The sequence below is a fragment of the Haliotis rufescens genome, unplaced genomic scaffold, assembly GCF_023055435.1.
Source record: "Haliotis rufescens isolate VD_foot unplaced genomic scaffold, xgHalRufe1.0.p SCAF_3, whole genome shotgun sequence".
Lineage (NCBI taxonomy): Eukaryota > Metazoa > Mollusca > Gastropoda > Lepetellida > Haliotidae > Haliotis > Haliotis rufescens.
This window is the reverse complement of record NW_025964001.1, coordinates 13513635-13533089: the sequence shown is the minus strand read 5'-3', so window position 1 is coordinate 13533089 and position 19455 is coordinate 13513635. Positions and strand designations below refer to the sequence as shown.

Below are 19455 nucleotides of genomic sequence, written 5' to 3'. Positions count from 1 at the left end.
AATCCTGTCCCTGCCACGTTCATGTCCCAGGTCTTTAACTATAACACCCCGGGCCTACTTCCTCATGCTTGTCTTCTTTGGTGTCAATAAGTCCTGTATTTGTTACATTTCAAAACAAACTCATTTGTTTATGGTACCATATGCACTACCTTCCTGTGTATACACATATTTCATAGCTGCTGTATAAATGCAGGGGTTGAGTTAAATTAATGTAGTCATCTATTCATCTTATTATAGATGTTATACCATATTTTGACAGTGAGTTTTAGCAATATTCAGTCATGTCACAGCATAGGACACCAGATGTAGGCTTCCAATATTCAACCACTGTGGAGACTAGAACCTGGGATTTTGGCATGACAAGCAAATGCTTTAACCAGGAGGCTATCTCCCCACCCTTTATGTTAGATGACAAAAACACTGACGCTTACAATACTAAGGTGGCAGTGTCTACCTTAAACTAACCAGTTGTCCAACACAATGCATCCTTATTTTGTTTATTCTACAATTAAGGAGAGATAAGAATTTCCTGTTTTTGCTGCAGGTATCCTTCTTCAAATTTATTTTTGTTGGGTAGAATTTCCTTTTTGTTTTATTGTATTTTAAAGTGAATTATACTCCATTTACAATTTTTGTTTTTTGTTCGTTGTTTGAGTTTGTTTGAGCATACCAACTATAGTAAGATTCCAGCTATATGATAGAGGTCGATAAATAACAAAACCTCAAAAACAATCCTGTGACTGACATGAGAATGATGAGCACAATGACATGCAATGAACAAAGTCATCAAGCCTGACCATCCAGTTCATTTAGTCACCTTTTACAACAAGTCTAGGTTGCTGGGGATTCTTACCTGGAATCCCAATGGGTTTCCATTCACACTTATACTTTACATTCACACTTGAAAAACAAAATAAACATATTTATGTTACACATGTTTAGATGAATCACACTGATTTGATACTCATCCATACTACTGTCTATAATTCAATATTGTTGAAATTAAAGCAATTATAACGAAAAAGAAACAGAAAAAAAACTCAACTTTCTAAAGTATGATTCAAATGTAGTTCATAATTTGACCTAGAATGAGCAAGAGAGTGAGTGAGTTGGGTTTAATGCCGCCTTTAACAATATTCCAGTTATATCACGGCGTGTCAGCTTAATGTGGGAGGAAAGCCCGAAGTGATGCAGGTCTCAGACGTTTACCACTTCGGTAAAATCCACGAGCACGGGTATGGTGCTGACAAACCTAGAAACATAATCCGGGCGAAGCGGGATTTGAACCCACAATCATAGGTTTCTGGCGTGCCCAAGGAACGCAACTCTGCACAGCGAATCACAGTGCCTTAGACGATTGGGCCACCCGTGCCCTCTTGACCTAGAATGAGAAAGTTCAGACACATAACCCACTCTTGTGTCACCTTTACTGAATTCCTATGTCCTTTTGTCAACATAAAATCTGTTATACAATGTATAGAAAGAGTACAATGATGTACTTGTTAACAACTTATACATTGTGTCACTCCAGGTAGATCTGACTACCATCTTGATCAATACGTACAGTATCATTTCATGGATGGGCAACTATTCCAATAGCCCTGAGCCAGGTGAAACATCAAAGGACACTAAAAAGATTTTCAACTCATAAACATTACGCATATGGACTAAGCGTGTCAGGGCCCGGAGGTTGTCTCAGCTATTTAGATCCATTATGTGCAAGACTCTGAAACCAGCCATGAATTCAAATGCTTTATTTTCTGTTCAAACACCTTCTATTTCAAGGTGTGCAACAGGCCTGTTTGCCAAGATACTTGAAGGGGTTAGAGAGGAGATGCCGAGATTTGCTCCATCTCCATCTGCCAGAACAGTGTCAAGAGTACATCTAAGTGTTACAGTGTACTTGATGGGGGAGACAGCTTGCCAAACCACAGGGTAGACTAATGTTTAGTCTCTGAAACTAGATAATTTTGATAGAAACAAGCAACTACATTTAAAGTGATAAAGTTTCAACCCTGCCGAAAATCTAGACTTACTTCATTTAAGACTATAGCATTACAGTAAGGGACGGAAGGGACAATAATATGGTTCAGGGACTGTGTGACAGACTACACCAAAAGGCTGTGGATGTTATAAGATGGTGGATAAGGCTATGTTTGGGTTCCATACTCCAAACATTTGGTTTTATGCCACTTTTAGCAATATTTCATCAATTTCATGGTGGGGAACACCACTGTACTCATGCTGGGAATCAAACTCGGGTCTTCAGCGTGACGAGTGAATTAGACCATAGTTGAAGTCTACTAAACTTTCCTTCAAACTAGTGATCAGCTTTAACATAGTCCATATATACGAAGACAAAAATCAACTGAAAATAATGCCAAGCTACAAGTTCAGACTCCAAATGCTTTGGCACAGACGACAAGTCATAGATATTTACTACTTCTGTGAGACTGAGAACCCCAATACTTCATATTGTTTGTAGGGTCGACTAGAACCTTTAACTCAAAAGTGGTTCAGAATACCAGAACCCCCCCCCCCCCGACACACACACACACATACTCCCCTTCCAGGTCACTGACCTCCACCATTTCTGATCAAGTTCTTAAATATTTAGGCACATGCTTAGTAGCCCGAAGCAATCTGCTCAATGGCAAAAGATACTTCAGGCATGTTAGAATTGCCTATTTTCAAAAGCTTGTGTATCTGTTATCATTTTTCAGCTGAGCTTGTTGGTTGGTTGGTTTGTTGTTTTACACTGCACTCAGCAATATTCCAGCTATATGACGGCGGTCTGTAAATAATTGAGTCTGCACCAGACAATCCAGTGATTGATATCATGAGCATCCATCCATGCAATTGGGATCGATGACATGCAGCAACCAAGTCAGCAAGCCTGACCACCCAATCCCGTTATTCGCCTCTTACGACAAGCATAGTCGCCTTTTACGGCAAGCATGGGTTGCTGAAGACCTGTTCTACCCCCAGATCTTCACGGGTCAGTTGAGCTGAGAAGAAACAGGCACTTTCCCTGAATATGAATCCCCTCTCCCGGGTTTCCATAAGCCATCATTTTCAAAGCAAAGGGTAACTTAACTGAAGTATTTTAATTCCACCTGAAACTAAAGCATTTAGTTTGTTTGTTTGTTGTTTTACGCCGCACTCAGCAATATTCCAGCTATATGACGGCGGTCTGTAAATAATCGAGTCTGGACCAGACAATCCAGTGATTTACATCATGAGCATCGATCCACGCGTTTTGGATACGCTGACTTGCATCAACCAAGTCAGGGAGCCTGACCACCCGATCCCGTTAGTCGCCTCTTGCGACAAGCATGGGCTGAAAACTAAAGCATGGGCAGAAAGCATCCATTGATCTCGGGAGACCATGGATCTTCACCCGGGTTGAAGGAACGTCAGTTGGGACTTGCAGAGCAGTGCCTGTTGTGGCTGTACAGACCTCCTCGGGACGGGCAGTCCCTGTTGCAGTGGCTGCATGTGTAGATGGAGTCTGCTGGAGTAGTGTAGGCGCTCACAAATCAAGAATATCACTGCAGCTGAGTGAATGTGGCAGCTTGCATGCTAATGTGAATGCTTGGTGAATGTTGATACAAGGGAAACTGGCACCAAAGATGAAATGAATCATTAGATCAGTCAATCACCATGGATCACTGCATCGTGATAAACCACAGGATCACTGACATAGTCTTTTGAGCGAAAGCCCTCATCATGAATCTCAGTTGGGATTATTTTTGATGTGAACAATGCATTATGGACCATCATGAATGAATCAAGGAAAGTTCAAATTATACATGAGACAATACAGTATGCACAAGATAAGGTTTCTTAATTAAGTTAATCTTCTGAGTTGGTAAGCTTTTACTTGTAAAGCAATATCACAGCAGGGGACACCAGACTGCGTCACTCATTACCCACGTGGGGAATCAAACCTGGGCCTTCAAGTTGATGAGTGACCACTTTAACCACTTGGCTACCCAACACAAGTACCCTATTTACAAGTACATATATACATAAATAAACAGATGATATAAGATGATTAACAGAAATATAAGTCAAGCACAAACAGACTTTCACCAGTGAGTAGATACCGATATACGAAGTCCACCATCAACATTATAATTCAAAAGGACATAGAAATATCCCCGAAAGAACTGCAACAGCTACAAGTCGTTTGATTTGTGAAGCAACAACAAAACTTCAATATTCTACTGACTATAATACACATGAACATGCTGTTCTCAAACAAAAACAAAAATACGTATTAAAAATCTTTTTGATTATTTTGAAGAAATTGTGAACTGTTCAGTGACCTGAAGTGTTGGTTTTGTCATGGACTTTTTCCCGAACGTTTCAACCACACAATGTATACAATCAAACTAAAGAAATTTAATTCCCCATTTATTGAATTCATCTCAATATACATGTAACAGTTGTCGAAGTATTTACTGTGGAGCCAGATTGCAACAACATCAATACCACAAATATATTCTCGAGGCATGGCTGATGTAACAACACGAAACAAATATTTCTCAATACATTAGCCAGACATACGGATGGAATATCACGATGTAAACGCTGGCTGATGTTGACTTTATAGAAGATAAATGTTTGCTTGGCACAAACAGATGAAACCCATCCACTCAAACCAGAAATGCCAACCCCATTGTTAGCAACACGAGAGTGTAATAATGTACTCATTGCAAATTTACTGACTGAATTGTTTGGTCGCAGGGGTGAGATGGGGACAGCGGGTATCTCTGCTAGATGGTGCTCAGTTTCAGGATGGGTATACATGCTTATATCCTCACTGCAGTGTTCAAAATTAGGGGCTCCTGTAGTCTGTCTTACAGACCCTGATACAAATATATATCAAATACAGCCCATGCAAGTCTATAATGTTTGGCAAGTCTAGACTACTGCAGTATCAGAAAATGAAGAGAGTCTCTGGGCTCCCTTTTATTATATTTTTATCAAGATAATTGAACAACTGTTTTTTCTGTACGATATGTTCATTTCAGAGACTAGTTGTTAGTCTAGGGCTCCTGGTATCCTTCAGATTTGCTGCTACAGTATTTGAATCTTGAGACTTTTTACATTAGGGTTACATCGACCCCTTGACCTGCATACTTAATTCTGAACACTCTACTGCATTGCTATGCTTCAAAGTTTTCATTGATCTCTGTAGCACGATATAAGTATCGAATTCCAACTTAAGTATCGAAACAAAATGATACATTCTTAAAGTCATATGGTACAAAGTTTAATTGTGAAAAACTATTTTGTGAAACTATGTACATCCGCCAGGTTGAACTATCAGATGGGTGTAGATCCTGCCCAAGGGCTTGTTTGTTTTAAACATATTTTATTGACAAATATGGTCAATGGGATTGGGTAAAACTTATCCAACTCAGGTGGCCCTTTCCCTAATGTATATGTACAGACATTGCTTGAACACCTTTCGTTTTTTGCTTTACATGTTTAGTGTTGCACCCATCATTATTCCAGCTATATGAAGGCAGCTGGACAAACCAGTGATTGATATTATGAGCACCTTTGGGTTACAATGACAAGCAATCCATCAGGTCACCAATTAGTTGCCTCGTAGACCAGCACAGGCTGCTGGGGAGGGATTCTAACCTGAAATTCTCACATGGTTTTTCCACCCTTAAAAATCCATTTTGATTGACCAATGCAGCAAATATTACATCATTTAAACACTAATTGGCCAATTTTAAAGAATTAAAGACCAAAATTACCTCCCAATGCAGTGTTTCAACTAAGATTTGTTTGTTTCAAATTAAGCAAAAATTCCTTGTTTTACCTTAACATTAAAAATTAAAAATTTGGGGGTACTAAGATTACATAAAACTAAGCAGAAAATCTAAGCAGAAAATCTAAGCACCCATTAACACTGTCACGGATATTTCATCTCTAAATTTCTTAAACGAAATGGTTTACGGTTTCACCTGCACATCTGTTTTCTAAAAATATTGACCATTTTGTCATGAACTTTTTCCTCCTAAAACTCCAATCTCAGATTTCCAGCCCCATTGGCTAATACTTCTATAAAGACATGTCTCAGATCTATAACAGTATACCAATTGACATTTTAAGGCAACAGTGACAAGATATCACACACAACTGACAGTTACTTTCAATTCCAGCTTCCCCAAATGTTCAGGTGCCCCAAAACACGTCAAACACAAGGTAAAAGATTGCATTTAATGTAGGCTTTTAACATGACTTTAACACCACTAATTACCCATAGCTGTCCACCCATGTTAACACTGGTCTCCCTTGGGGGAGCGCCTCGTCTCACGTTACACCCAGCATTACACCAACACAAGACTAATACCGCCATCTCATGGACGCAGGTTTTCACACAGGTATTCCCTCCCTACTTAATCATATAGGATGTCACCAGGTCTTCCAAGATGACTACTGATTAGAGACATTGAAACTGTGATACATATTTCATATCGAAATATGATGACATACAAATTTACTATGTAAGTAAAAACTCGTGCTGGAGTTAATCAATATTTACCATAAAGATTGGTCCTAGTCTCACGGGATTAGGACTGATTTATGATTCGGACTATTTATGTGCCAGTCAAGACTTGAGTGGGTATTAAAAGCAGCATTTCAATTTACATTTTTTTAAATGTTTGTTCAATCTAGTACCTCGTACAAAATATTCTTGATGGAATCAAATTTGCAATTTAAGAGGACAATACATTGGAGATAGTTTGGCTTACAGTATGTCCTGCACCAAGTGTTCAAAATTAGTGCTTGCCCTTAGGCCCATGGCAGGTGGATCTTGTGTTGGGCTTGTAGTTTCAAATTTGTATTGGTCCTTATAACCTGCAGTAAATTTACATGTCAATTTATTTATAAGCTGGCCTAAAGAGTTTAGTCAGGGCCTGCAGCTTCTAAAATCTCTGCCTGCACCCCGATCTGTGCTAAACACTTTGGAGTCTACAAGCCCATGCATGGCTCTTAGCAGCATTTTCAGTAGATTTTAGGGTTACTATATAGTCTGGTATTAGCTAAGCTTATTAAACCTCACAGAATTTTACTAGGCTCAGGCTTCAGTCTGGTACGTGGCAAAAGTGGCAGATGGGCACCCTTAGTTCTACCAGTCAGTGCACACTGCTATTTCTTCAATACTAACACTGGCTTATGATAGTCTTAGCACTAAGATCACATGTGAGGCTGCATACAATGCATGATTTCCTCTCCCTGATTTTCGGCACCTTGAGAAGCGTCAAGTTTCCATGGTCCTACCAGGTACCTCAACCTGATTCTCAAGATAACAACTCTAGTGTAAGGTAATACTGTCAAAGGTATGTGTCAAAAACTAAGGTTACAAGCCTGACTTCAGCATCATTAGCTGTAGAATAAAATCTTACAAATGGACAAATATAAGACACAAAAGAGATTTTACTTGTAGTAATGTGCTTATGTTCCATATTACACAAAACTGTGCAACAGTATTTCCATGGGCCATACTTCATCTGTCTCACAGTCCTTGTACCATATTAATTTCCCTTCCGCCGTGAGTCCTTACTGCTATAGCCCTAAATGAAGCAAGTCTAGATTTTCCACAGATTCATCTCCTATCTCACTGGGGCTCCTTTTCAATTATAATCAGGTTGTTTATTTCCAACAAAATTATATATTATCAGAGACTATGCGTTAGTCTATGCCATACTCACTGACCTGGGTCCACATGCACAAAGCGATCTTAGCGCTAAGACTATCGTAAGCCTGTGTTAAAGTATGGGAGTTACGATCATCTTAGCGCTAAGATTGCTTTGTGCACATGGGCCCAGCTGGACTGAATAAATGATCATGATAAAAGGGCGGCCCCGAATAATGGACATCAAGTTCGTAAAGATTCCAGAAAGATTCAATGATTAAGAATTCTAATAATCGATCTTCACTGCATGAGAATGTTTCCTGACAATGTTGTTTGTCTCAATACTTTCTATCAATGAGGCTTATAAATCAGAGAGAAGACTCAATCATTGCAGGTTTATCTCATGCCATTGATCGATCATGGTTAAGTGTTACCCAACCTTAAAGAATGATTTCCTATTCTCGTGGAACAATCCAAGCCAGGATCAGTGGGCCTGCAAAAACAATCTGTTCCATAAAAAAGCTGAACTGGCAGTGGGTGAGTCTAAAGTTAATAGAGTGTATATATGGTTTTATGCTGCTTTTTGCAATATTCCAGCAATATTAGAATACTAGAAATTGTCTTGTACCTGTTTGGGGAATCTAAAATTAATAACCTTAATCAAACTTCTATTATCCATGTTGACGTGCCAGCAATAATGCATATTCATATTTCTCACAAATGAGCAATAAATGGTCACAATCAACTGTTAAGATATTATCCTTATCCTTATCTTTGATCTTTATATACCTAACATCTATCTTTATTTTAAAAAACACTTTAAAATATGAAACAAATCTGTTAAACAATTTTTTGTACAGCAAAAAATATGTTTCACTTTATAATTGATTACATAGATTAGTTTACTAAACCTTCCTTTGAGCACCCATCCCTATTCCTGCATCTCATACACTGGTGAAATCTGAGGCAGAACCGTGCAACTACCAGACTCTCACACCAGATACTGATGGAGATTAGACAACCCAAAGCTCACCTCCAATCATCTTGGTTTTTTGTGTAAGGATGGTGAAACTATCTCATTACTTTTAAATTATTATCCTCTCTTATCTCCACAAATAGACATCCCTTGTGTGACTTTGTTTCTCTGAAGTAAAGTACCATCGTGAAATCATGTCGTTTACATGTTTTTTTCCATCAATAAAAAAACACTTTCTTATGTCCTATATAAAACACGTTGTGGTTCCAGTTACCAAGCCATTGCTGTTATTTTTGGCATGCACTTGTGATGGAGTCGGTTGATACAAGACTTATAGTTCAAAAGTTTTTCCCCCCAACTTACACTCGATCAACAACTGTTGGTGTATAATATTTATACAACATCTGAGTGAAGGGATGTCAATTTCATATAGCTAGTTTAACGTTAGCCATAAAACTTATTGAGAAGCTTTCTTATGAGTGAGTAAGTGAGTGAGATAGCAATAGCAAACGTTTTAGCAATATTCGGGGAATATCCAGGAAGGTGGGTGTGGATGTGAGAGAACTCCTAAAATGGGCTTGACACACAGGCTTTCCAAAGAGTTTGTGATATTTCCTGAAGTAAACGTGTACTTATAGTACCAATCATGCCAATAGTGTTTTCAGTAACACACTAGTACAAAGAACAATAGCAGTAACTTTTCAATTATCTATCATTGAATTCCATAAACAAAAGTAAAATTTAAAAGTAACTAAAAACTTTAAACAGGATAGAACTTGTCCAATATCTTCCTTGACTTTGATGCAACTACACAATGGATAAATCAAACTTTAACTACTCAGTAAGACCAATTTATTTATTTATAGCTTTATGTAAAAAAATGTTCTCAGTTTTATTTCTGGTTTTCATTCCAGAACTTAAAAGCCTAAGTACAGCCACAGAGAAGTTTTAAAAAGCAAATAATTACACACCACTTTAATATTTTTTTCAACTCAATTTAAAGTAGATTTATCTGAAAAATTAGAAATAAACTGATTCAGCGATAAAAATATCTTATCTGAAGCTACCGACTCTTAATATAAGCTTGTAACACTTACTGCAATAAATTCTAAGATATCAATTTAAGCGTATAACTTCTAGGGATTATATAAGTTTCCACTATCATGTGTACAACATGAACCCCTGATGGAGTATGACCTAAACTACTCAAAAGAAGTTAAGGATCACCCAAATCTTTCATATTACTATAAACATGTAGTTAATCTATCGTAACAGATCAACTATAGTCACATGGAAGAATGGGGTGGTCCAATTCTTTTGAGTAGTTTATTAGTTGTCGTATCAGGCCCACCATCACTCAGACACACCTGAAGCTCCTAATGTCTGACACAGTTGATATACATCATATTGCCCTCTGTGTAGAAGTAGCATCACAGACAACCAATAAAACTCCCCCATCTCACATGGAGCACAAATTGAAGGGGAGGCAGGGGTAGATTAGTCTCCTGAAGGTGCCATAATTGCCTGATAACGGTAACAGATACGGTTTCTGGCCATCTGGCAGTCAAGACATTGATACAATGGAGCATCAGGAGAAGCTTGGGGGGAAGCTGGGTATTTAATTGGCATCAGCTAACGACTTCTGATTTTGATAGCCCTAGCTGTTACTGCTAATTTAAACTCGGCACAACTACTGCAGTATCATCAAAGGAATATGTCTGTGATGGTTACCAGTCGGTTGCCGGGGGGGGGGCTCCAGAATGTTGCCGAGATTCTAATAAATTATTAATTTGTGCTGTTGGTTTGTTTGTTGTTTAACTCCGCACTCAGCAATATTCCAGCTATATGACGGCGGTCTGTAAATAATCAAGTCTGGACCAGACAATCCATTGATTAATATCATGAGCATCGATCCACTCAATTGGGATCGATGACATGCATCAACCAAGGCAGCGAGCCTGACCACCCGATCCAGTTAGTCGCCTCATACAACAAGCATAGTCATATGATGCATGTCATCGTATCCCAATTGTGTGGATCGATGCTCATGACGTCAATCACTGGATTGTCTGGTTTAGACAGGATTATTTACAGGCTGCTGTCATATAGCTGGAATATTGCTGAGTAAACTTGATAAAATATTCCTTCCCTACACGCCTTGCTGCATCCCATTGCGTGTCTACTACATCTCGCAGAGTCCCTTTCCGCTTCACCAACACATGCCACACAGTAATTAAGAGGCTAACTGCAGTCTGGGATGTTAATTATTCAAGAAAGTAATCAACCAGCAGGTAGGTCTGCACTGCAGCTCTCATCACCATCTCACTGTTATAGTCACATACCAACAGCCACAGAACTCACATCTTTAAACACCATTTTACATCTTGCTTGTCACTCATCAGTTCATCATCACCTTTCACAAAATGTTTGTAAACATAGAATCTGAAAAATCCATCTCTTTCAAGAAATATCTGAGCTTTTAACACTGATAGTGTTATATCTAACTTGTAAAAATGATCTCTTAACTGGCATTTGTAAAGACACATGCCTTGTAGGCATTCTGGGATAGAATAGGTCCTCGGTACCATATGCTTGTTGTTCAAGCAGGCTGATGAGGATAGGGACGTGTGTTATCTTGGCCCCTTGTTGTGAATAATTGCACATGCTATCAATCACTGGTTTGCCTGTCCTATTTTCAGTTCTGTTTGTTTAATGCAGTATTCCAGCTATATAACAGAAGTGTGTAAATAATTCTGAACCAGACAATCCAGTGATCGATATCATGAGCATCCATCTACACAATTGGGAAACAATGACATACATCAACTAAGTCAATGAGCCTAACCACATGATCGCATTAGTCAGCTCTTACGACAAGCATGGGTTGTTGAAGACCTATTCTATACCTCGGATCTTCAGGGGTCACAAGGAGCAAGAGGTGCAGACTGACTCAATGTGTTCCCAAACAACCAGAGGGGCGGTCGGGTAGCCTAGTGGTTAAAGCGTTCGCTCTTCACGCCGAAGACCCGGGTTCGATTCCCGACATGGGTACAATGTGTGAAGCCCATTTCTGGTGTCCCCCGCCGTGATATTGCTGGAATATTGCTAAAAGCGGCGTAAAACCACACTCACTCACTCACTCACTCACTCCCTACAACCAGCAGGGCAAAGGCAATCACCACGATGTCGTTACATCAATCTTTGTGAGCTTGTGATTTTAGAAAGCTCTTTTGAGGATCAAAATCAAAATGAAAGGTGAAAATAATGGAATTTAAAATACATCACTTCTTGACTTCTTCAAAATCGATTGACAGCTGATTCTGAACAATCAAATGAAAGGACATTGGGATCTTAGAACCTGTGAGAAGTCAGAGAAAAATCAACTGCTTCCGCCAAGACATGGGTAGATTTACAAGGCTGACAAACCAGAGAATAATAGCAGAAAACTTATCATCCAAATGTGCTCTGCATGTAATTCACAGAACTTTGACAACAAGAAAAACAGATTTATTAAAGATATTTTCCCAAATACCAAATAGAATGTATTTCAAGTTTAATGTACCAAAATCAAAGAAATTAACTCAATGAAATATGTTATTTGCAATTACAGAAAAAGCTAGAAATATCGACTGATAACATATAATCCATTTTGCATGATTAGGAATATGACATTATATTTTTACCAGTATCTTAAAAACAATGACAAATCAATAGAGTAGCATTTACTTTATCTGATCATGACAAACTATGCAAGCTTAACATAAAAGAAGTTGATCATATTCATAATTTTTCTGAGCAAACGAAACAAGTTGAAAATCCTATATGCATGGTTAAGTTCATGTTTTCCATGTGCTCATAATCCCATACAGGACTTCTTACAAAACACATTCTGGTAGTTTACAAAGCCCTGAAAACCTGCAAAGTGCTTCTGTGAATTATGTGCGGAGCAGACGGAGTGGGGGGGGGGGGATCCTCATGGCAGGCAAGTCAGGTTTTCCACGACAAGAAACTGCAGGTACTGCTTCTACACATGCTGCTTCAGCTGGTTTTGACATTTCGACTGCTTCCTTGTTTTTTACCTCATTGAAGGAGAGTTCCACGTGAGCGATGAAGACCATGGCAGCAGTAATGATGGCAACACATACCATCTTCTCCGCAAGATGAGAATCATCTTGATGATGGCAATTTCACGACTTTAGTTAACCTTGATGCTAAACTTAGACGACAAGGATTCAACTTCAGTAAATCACGTTTAAACAAAACAGAAAACAAAATTGGATTTACCTGGGAAATGTTTTGGAAGTAGTTTGTTGTGGGAGAAAAAAAGATAACTTCCAATTTAATTCTGAAATGAATCTGTCAGTTAACCAAATATACTCTTTCAAAGGATTTGAATTTAGGATACCAATTTATGTTTTAGTTTTGATAACACCTATCTCCAGGTCATCTTACAGACTCCAACAAAAACATATTTTCATAACAAACACTTTCTTTTAACCGTAAGAATTATTGCTAATTTCTACCCCAGAAAAACAAAACATGACAAAAATAGAATGCCAGTGGCGAATCGACAGACGGTTTGTTATTATAACTAATCGGTAAGAGTGACATTGCTACTCTTCAGTGTCGGAAGTAGGATTATGTTGAACTGAGCAAACACCACGTGCACCTTACTGAGCCAAGCGAGTGCACCGAGACATTCCCCAGCTCATATCATAGAAATAATGGCGAAAGGTAGCCCAATACTCAAAATGATAGCTCAGCTGCTTTTTAACTTTTTGTAAGAACATAGCAATGAAAGTGATGTCAGATCATTCAGTACACTGGTGGAAAATGGAGCATGTTATCAAGGCTTCTATCATGATTCATGTTGATAGTGTAGATGCCAGTGAACTTCTTCACATGCAGGTTATATCATAGCTGGAATATTTGGTGATGCATGCTAGTCTGTATGCATGTTTTGCAAAACAATAAAGGTTTTTATATATAAATCAATCAGAATAAGTCCCACATTGAAAAAAAGAAAGTTTTTTGTCAAAATTTGATAGTTCTGATTGGAATTCTAGGTAAATATAGGCTTTCCTCATCATTCTTGACAGAATATATAATTGAGATACATGTATAGTATATATCAAGGCAGAATATGCCACTTCTACACTCAAGCAAACTGTTGAAGAAATACTCCAAACACTTCAATATTTCTTATTTATTTTATAGTTTGCAAATATGGTGTTATTCAGATGACTAGTCATATTTTATGACCAACCACAGAGACAAACTAGTACGCTACAGGCAAACCATGCAGCTTTTCCCCAAGTAGTGCAACAGATCCTCATGATTTCTGTCTCAAACAACAGTGGTTTCCCAGAAACTGACAAGCACATTGACTGCAGGCTAAATATTAAGCCTCAGCCTGTTTCACAAAGCGATTGCAAGGCTCCAACAATCGTAACACCCATACTTCAGCATTGTCTTATGGCAGAGTTTGAACTAAACACTAGCCCGCTAGCACGGGGCTAGTACAAATTCCTGCGGGCTAATACAAATTTCAAACTTTCGCCATTGTTTTAACATTAGAAGGGCATTTTTATCTACCTGGGCTATATAAAGCTTTTGAGGGTTTAGTAATTACAGTAGAGGTAGAGCAACAATCACTCAGGGCAATGGGACCCAGGATCTCCAATTTGTTGAGCATGTCTCTCTGTGATGTAAGTCGAGCACTTTACAAAGGACTATTAAGATAATTCATTCATCCAAATAACTACACACAATCTAGCAATTTCATTTTTCATTTACAGCCTCAAATTTAAAGCCTTTTATACAAATTATAAACATGACAAAAATACAAACTATTCATTAAAAACATTTATCAAATTGAAGATCAAGTGCATATTGTTGCAGTTGCACCCCCCGGCTACTGTGTGCCGACAGGATGTAGATAAGGCAGTCGATATACCCGAGTAACACAGTCAGTCTCCACATGATAAACAGCACACATCTGCCTTGCTTCGAGCAAACAAACTAGCATCACCCCTGGTGACCTTCATAAAGAGGCAGACGTCTTCAGGTGTGCGTCTGCTGTTCAACATTGTAGTGTATCTCCCTACCTTTGTACTGTTATAGGTAATAACTTGCTCAAACCTGAGCACCTTGTTACGTCAATATACAAAATATTTTTCAAAGGCTGTCATATTGAATTTTGTATGTGTGAGCACAAAATAACTTTATTCAGTCTTTTAGAGTGAAATATGTGACAGCTGATCATAAAATACTCAAGGGCAGAAGGTTATTTTGTAATTTATTTGCGCATACCGTAATTCTTTTTACGCTGATCTTTGTCCTGTTACATGCATTGATTTCAATCACTTCGTGGCTGACAATTTTTCATGCAATGAGACTTCAATGAGCCAAAACCATGCAAAAGTATTCAGTCGACATGGTAGAGGTTCTAGCTACTTTTATTGATGAAATCATGCTCTTGAAATTAATTTAAGATGAACTGAATTGTGAAATATGGGTCACACAGATAGCTTAAGTAAATCTGTTCATGTAGCTGATCATCATGGTGATATGGCATACAAGTTTCGTATCATGGTAACTAAAATTGAATATGTTGGCTTTACATTATGCAGTCAGTACATTGTGTATGTATATATTCAGAATGTATTTGATACAAATAGATTGTATTTGATACAAATAGAATACATTCTCATTTGTGTAATTAACATTTACATTAACAGCAATGTATTGCATCCATAGCATTATGGTGATAATACGATACTCTACACTGGTTTAGATAAAGCACTTAAAAAATATTGACATGATTACAACTATCTGTCAGAAACGGATTCATTTGATAACTGGGTCAATATCGTTATTGTTGACAAATACAACCAAGATAATCTCTACAAGTGGGTCAATGCCTAACATTGACATCCAATCCATACCACCATTATGACTTCGATGATCTATAACAACTGGGTCATTACTGAAAAAATACTACCTGGGCAATACTCAACTGGGTTAACTTGATACTACCTGCTGACTGACATACAATTGGAGCAATATTGTCAACACTGACAATACAACAATATTGTCAACACTGACAATACAACAATATTGTCAATATTGCCAATGCACCCATAAGCCATCAACAATTGGGTCATTTAAAAAACTTGATTCAATACAACTGGGTGATCATTACTAATACTACCGGGCAGATGACCTATAATAACAGGTAAGTACTATCCCGATGACCTATAATGATAGGTAAGTACTATCCAGATGACCTATATTGATAGGTAAGTACTATCCAGATGACCTATAACGATAGGTAAGTATTATCCAGATGACCTATAATGATAGGTAAGTACTATCCAGATGTCCTATAATAACAGGTAAGTACTATTCTGATGACCTATAACAACAGATAAGTACTATCCAGATGACCTATTATGACAGGTAAATACTATCCAGATGACCTATAATGATAGGTAAGTACTATCCAGATGACCTATAACAACAGATAAGTACTATCCAGATGACCTATTATGACAGGTAAATACTATCCAGATGACCTATAATGATAGGTAAGTACTATCCAGATGACCTATAATCCTGATGACACACAACACATGCAGAGGACACACATCAACTAGGTCAGTACTGTCAATACTACACACCACCAAGCTCAATACTGGCCAAAGTACAACCTAGATAACCATTAACAATTGGGTCAATAATCATGCATGAATGCAATTACAACTAAGGTGATAAAATGTACCTCAGCCAATACTGCCAATACCACCCAGATAACCTGCTGTAACTCAGTGAATAATGTCAATGTCGTAAACACTTGCAACAGCAACTAGGTCAATATTGTGTTAATATCCAGATGATCTGCAAATACTACCATAACGCCAAAGGTGATACTCGCCAATACTACCCAGAAAACCTGTTGCAACTCGGTCAATAATGTCATTATATTAAACAGTCATGCAACAGCAACTAGGTCAAAATTGCTATTATTATCCAGATGATCTGCAAATATGGGTCGTTACTACCATTACACCAAAGGTGATCAAATACTACCCTGATGATCCTTTTGGACTGGGTCAATACTGTTACACTATCCAGTATCGAGATGACACACAATAAGGTCAATATTGCCAATACTACACATGTAGAGGACACACAGCTATTGGGTCAATACTGTCAATACTAAACACCACAAGGATCCATACTGCCCAAAAGAACAACATGGATAACCATTAACAATTGGGTCAATACTGCAGTTGCCACAAAGGTGATACTCAGTCAATAGCGCCAATACTACACATGTAGGGGACACACAGCTATTGGGTCAATACTGTGAATACTTAACACCACAAGGATCTAAACTGCCCAAAAGTAAGCTATTGGATCAATAGTGCCAACAATGCCAAATGATACACATCAACTGGATGTCACAAAGCTGCAGATGACACAAAACTGTCAATGATACACACATGATACACAACAAATGGATCAATACTGTCAATCAACTACTCACGCAGCAAAATGGATTGGCAAGATCAAAACGAGGGGATTTGTCCTCGGCATGCCATGAGAGCAACTGGTTTGCTAATGCACATGTTTATCTTCAAAATGTCTCAAGACATGTGATACTGCTAATACCACTTATGCAGGCACACCCAGTAGATCAATACTGCCAATACTATTCATGCAGACACACCAGGTAGATTGATACTGCCAATAGTACTCATGCAGATACACCAAGTACCGTATATCGCTGTGTATAAGGCGACCCCACGTATAAGATGACCCCCCTGTACACGCCTTCAAAATCAACCAAAAATCCTATACTCCGTTTATAAGGCGACCTGGAATGAAGCACATCACAAGTGCGCACACAAACCTTATATATGCAATAAAAATATGTTTATCTTGCATTGTTTTTTCTACGATGATTGGTCGCGTGTGTAACTCCAGCACATGTTGCCATTTTGTGTTTACACGGTACGACACCAAATTGGTGCCCATAAAATAAAATTCATTTATGAAGTAATAACATATAAGAGACAATGGTGAGTAATTTAATCGCCAATTAACTATGTTGTAACTAACTAGGCTTATATTTGCTTCACATTCAGCGTGTTTATTCCACAATCACTTATTCACACTGTCTCCAACAGTTGTTAATACAACTGTAAAAACAGCGGGAATTGATTTCAGCTTCACCGGTTATCACATGTTAGGTCACGTGTGCAATATGCAAATGCTTACCAGTACTTCCGGCTCTCTACTCACGGATGTTGATTGTTTTACCGTGTCAGCTGGTTTGACAATCTGCATCGAGGCGAGGGTCATTTCAACTTTATTTGCAGAAATTTTTAAACTTTATTCAAGGAAAAGAGATACAAATCATGTTTATGTATGGAAATAGTTATTGGAACAGTGATTTAAGACGAAATGCGAAGTTTTATTGTCAAATGCTGGGCTGGCTATCGGACGCCGGTTGACATCGTCAGTGGAAAAAAATGTGAGATCTTCGACTGTGTATAATTTTAGGTACGAAAAACTTGCCTTATACACAGCGATATACGGTAGACCTATACTGCCAATACTACTCTTGTACACCACAATCAATTGGATCAATACTGCCAATACTACTCTTCTATAAAACAATTGGATCAATACTGCCAATACATATAACTCATGCAGATAACAATTGGATCAACACTGCCACTACACCTCAAGTGACTCTCAACATAGTTCTCTTACTCCATAGCAATGTCCCACCAAGACTAAAACCCTGACAGCTCCATCTAGACCTGGCCCTTCATGTCTGGTCCATATGTACACTACATAGTAGAGCAGGTACCCACATATACCCTACATTCCTCACATGTGAAGGGGTCAACAAACAACACTGGTCCGGATCAAAGCACACTGAAAAGGTTAAAGACAACCACTTCACCTTTTAAACACCAGCTATGACCATCTCCTCCTATAGCCAATACCACATGTTCACTGCCACTTTGCTGTTGTTTATATTTGTTATCACATTCCATATCACACATCAGTATCACATACCCATTTTACACATAGGTATCACACGCCAACATCTGGGAGGCAGTTATATACCCATAACATACTTTCCAGTCAGGATATTGTATTTCTAGGAAATTAGAAACATTTATAGTTTTAAATATATTTTGTGTTGTGAAAGTGATGGTGATGAACGTCAGTGATGAGACATGCAAGTGAGTTGGGTTTAACGTAGTCCTGCACCATGACTGTAGAATATATCTATTTTATTGGGAAAAAGCAAGTCTAGCCAGCTCTAGCTAGCTCTATTCCACAGCATTCGGCATCAGGAAAATTATTTGTTTAATTTTAGAGGTGAGAAGAGTATTGTGTAATATTGTGTAACGATTTCATAGACTAAATGTTAGTTTAGGTTTAACACTGCTGTGAACAGTATTCCAGTTATATCACGTCTCAAAAAGGAAAAAAAAGCCTGAAGTGATGCAGGTCTCAGACGATCAGTGATGAAGCTAAAATAATAATATAATATTTCATGTCCAGTAAAAAAATGTTGTCCCAATTATCTGGATATGAAAACACTGTATTTCATGTACATACTCAGCACTCTGTTCAAATAAGCAGCCTCCATACCCTCATCCACTGACTGGGTATCCTTTATTGAGATAACAAGTAAACTTTCTGTCAATAGCTACATTTTGTCTTCTCAATTCTTATTCATATTGAGAAATGTCAGATGAGTGCAAAATCTGATCTGCCAGTGAGATCC

The 19455-nt window shown here is 38.2% G+C and overlaps 1 protein-coding gene across 3 annotated transcripts in view; it reads right to left on the bottom strand.

Annotated features, from left to right (window-relative positions):
* Window positions 1-19455, bottom strand: part of LOC124134831 (mitogen-activated protein kinase-binding protein 1-like) — a 129678-nt gene that overhangs the window by 85937 nt on the left and 24286 nt on the right. The window lies entirely within an intron of this gene.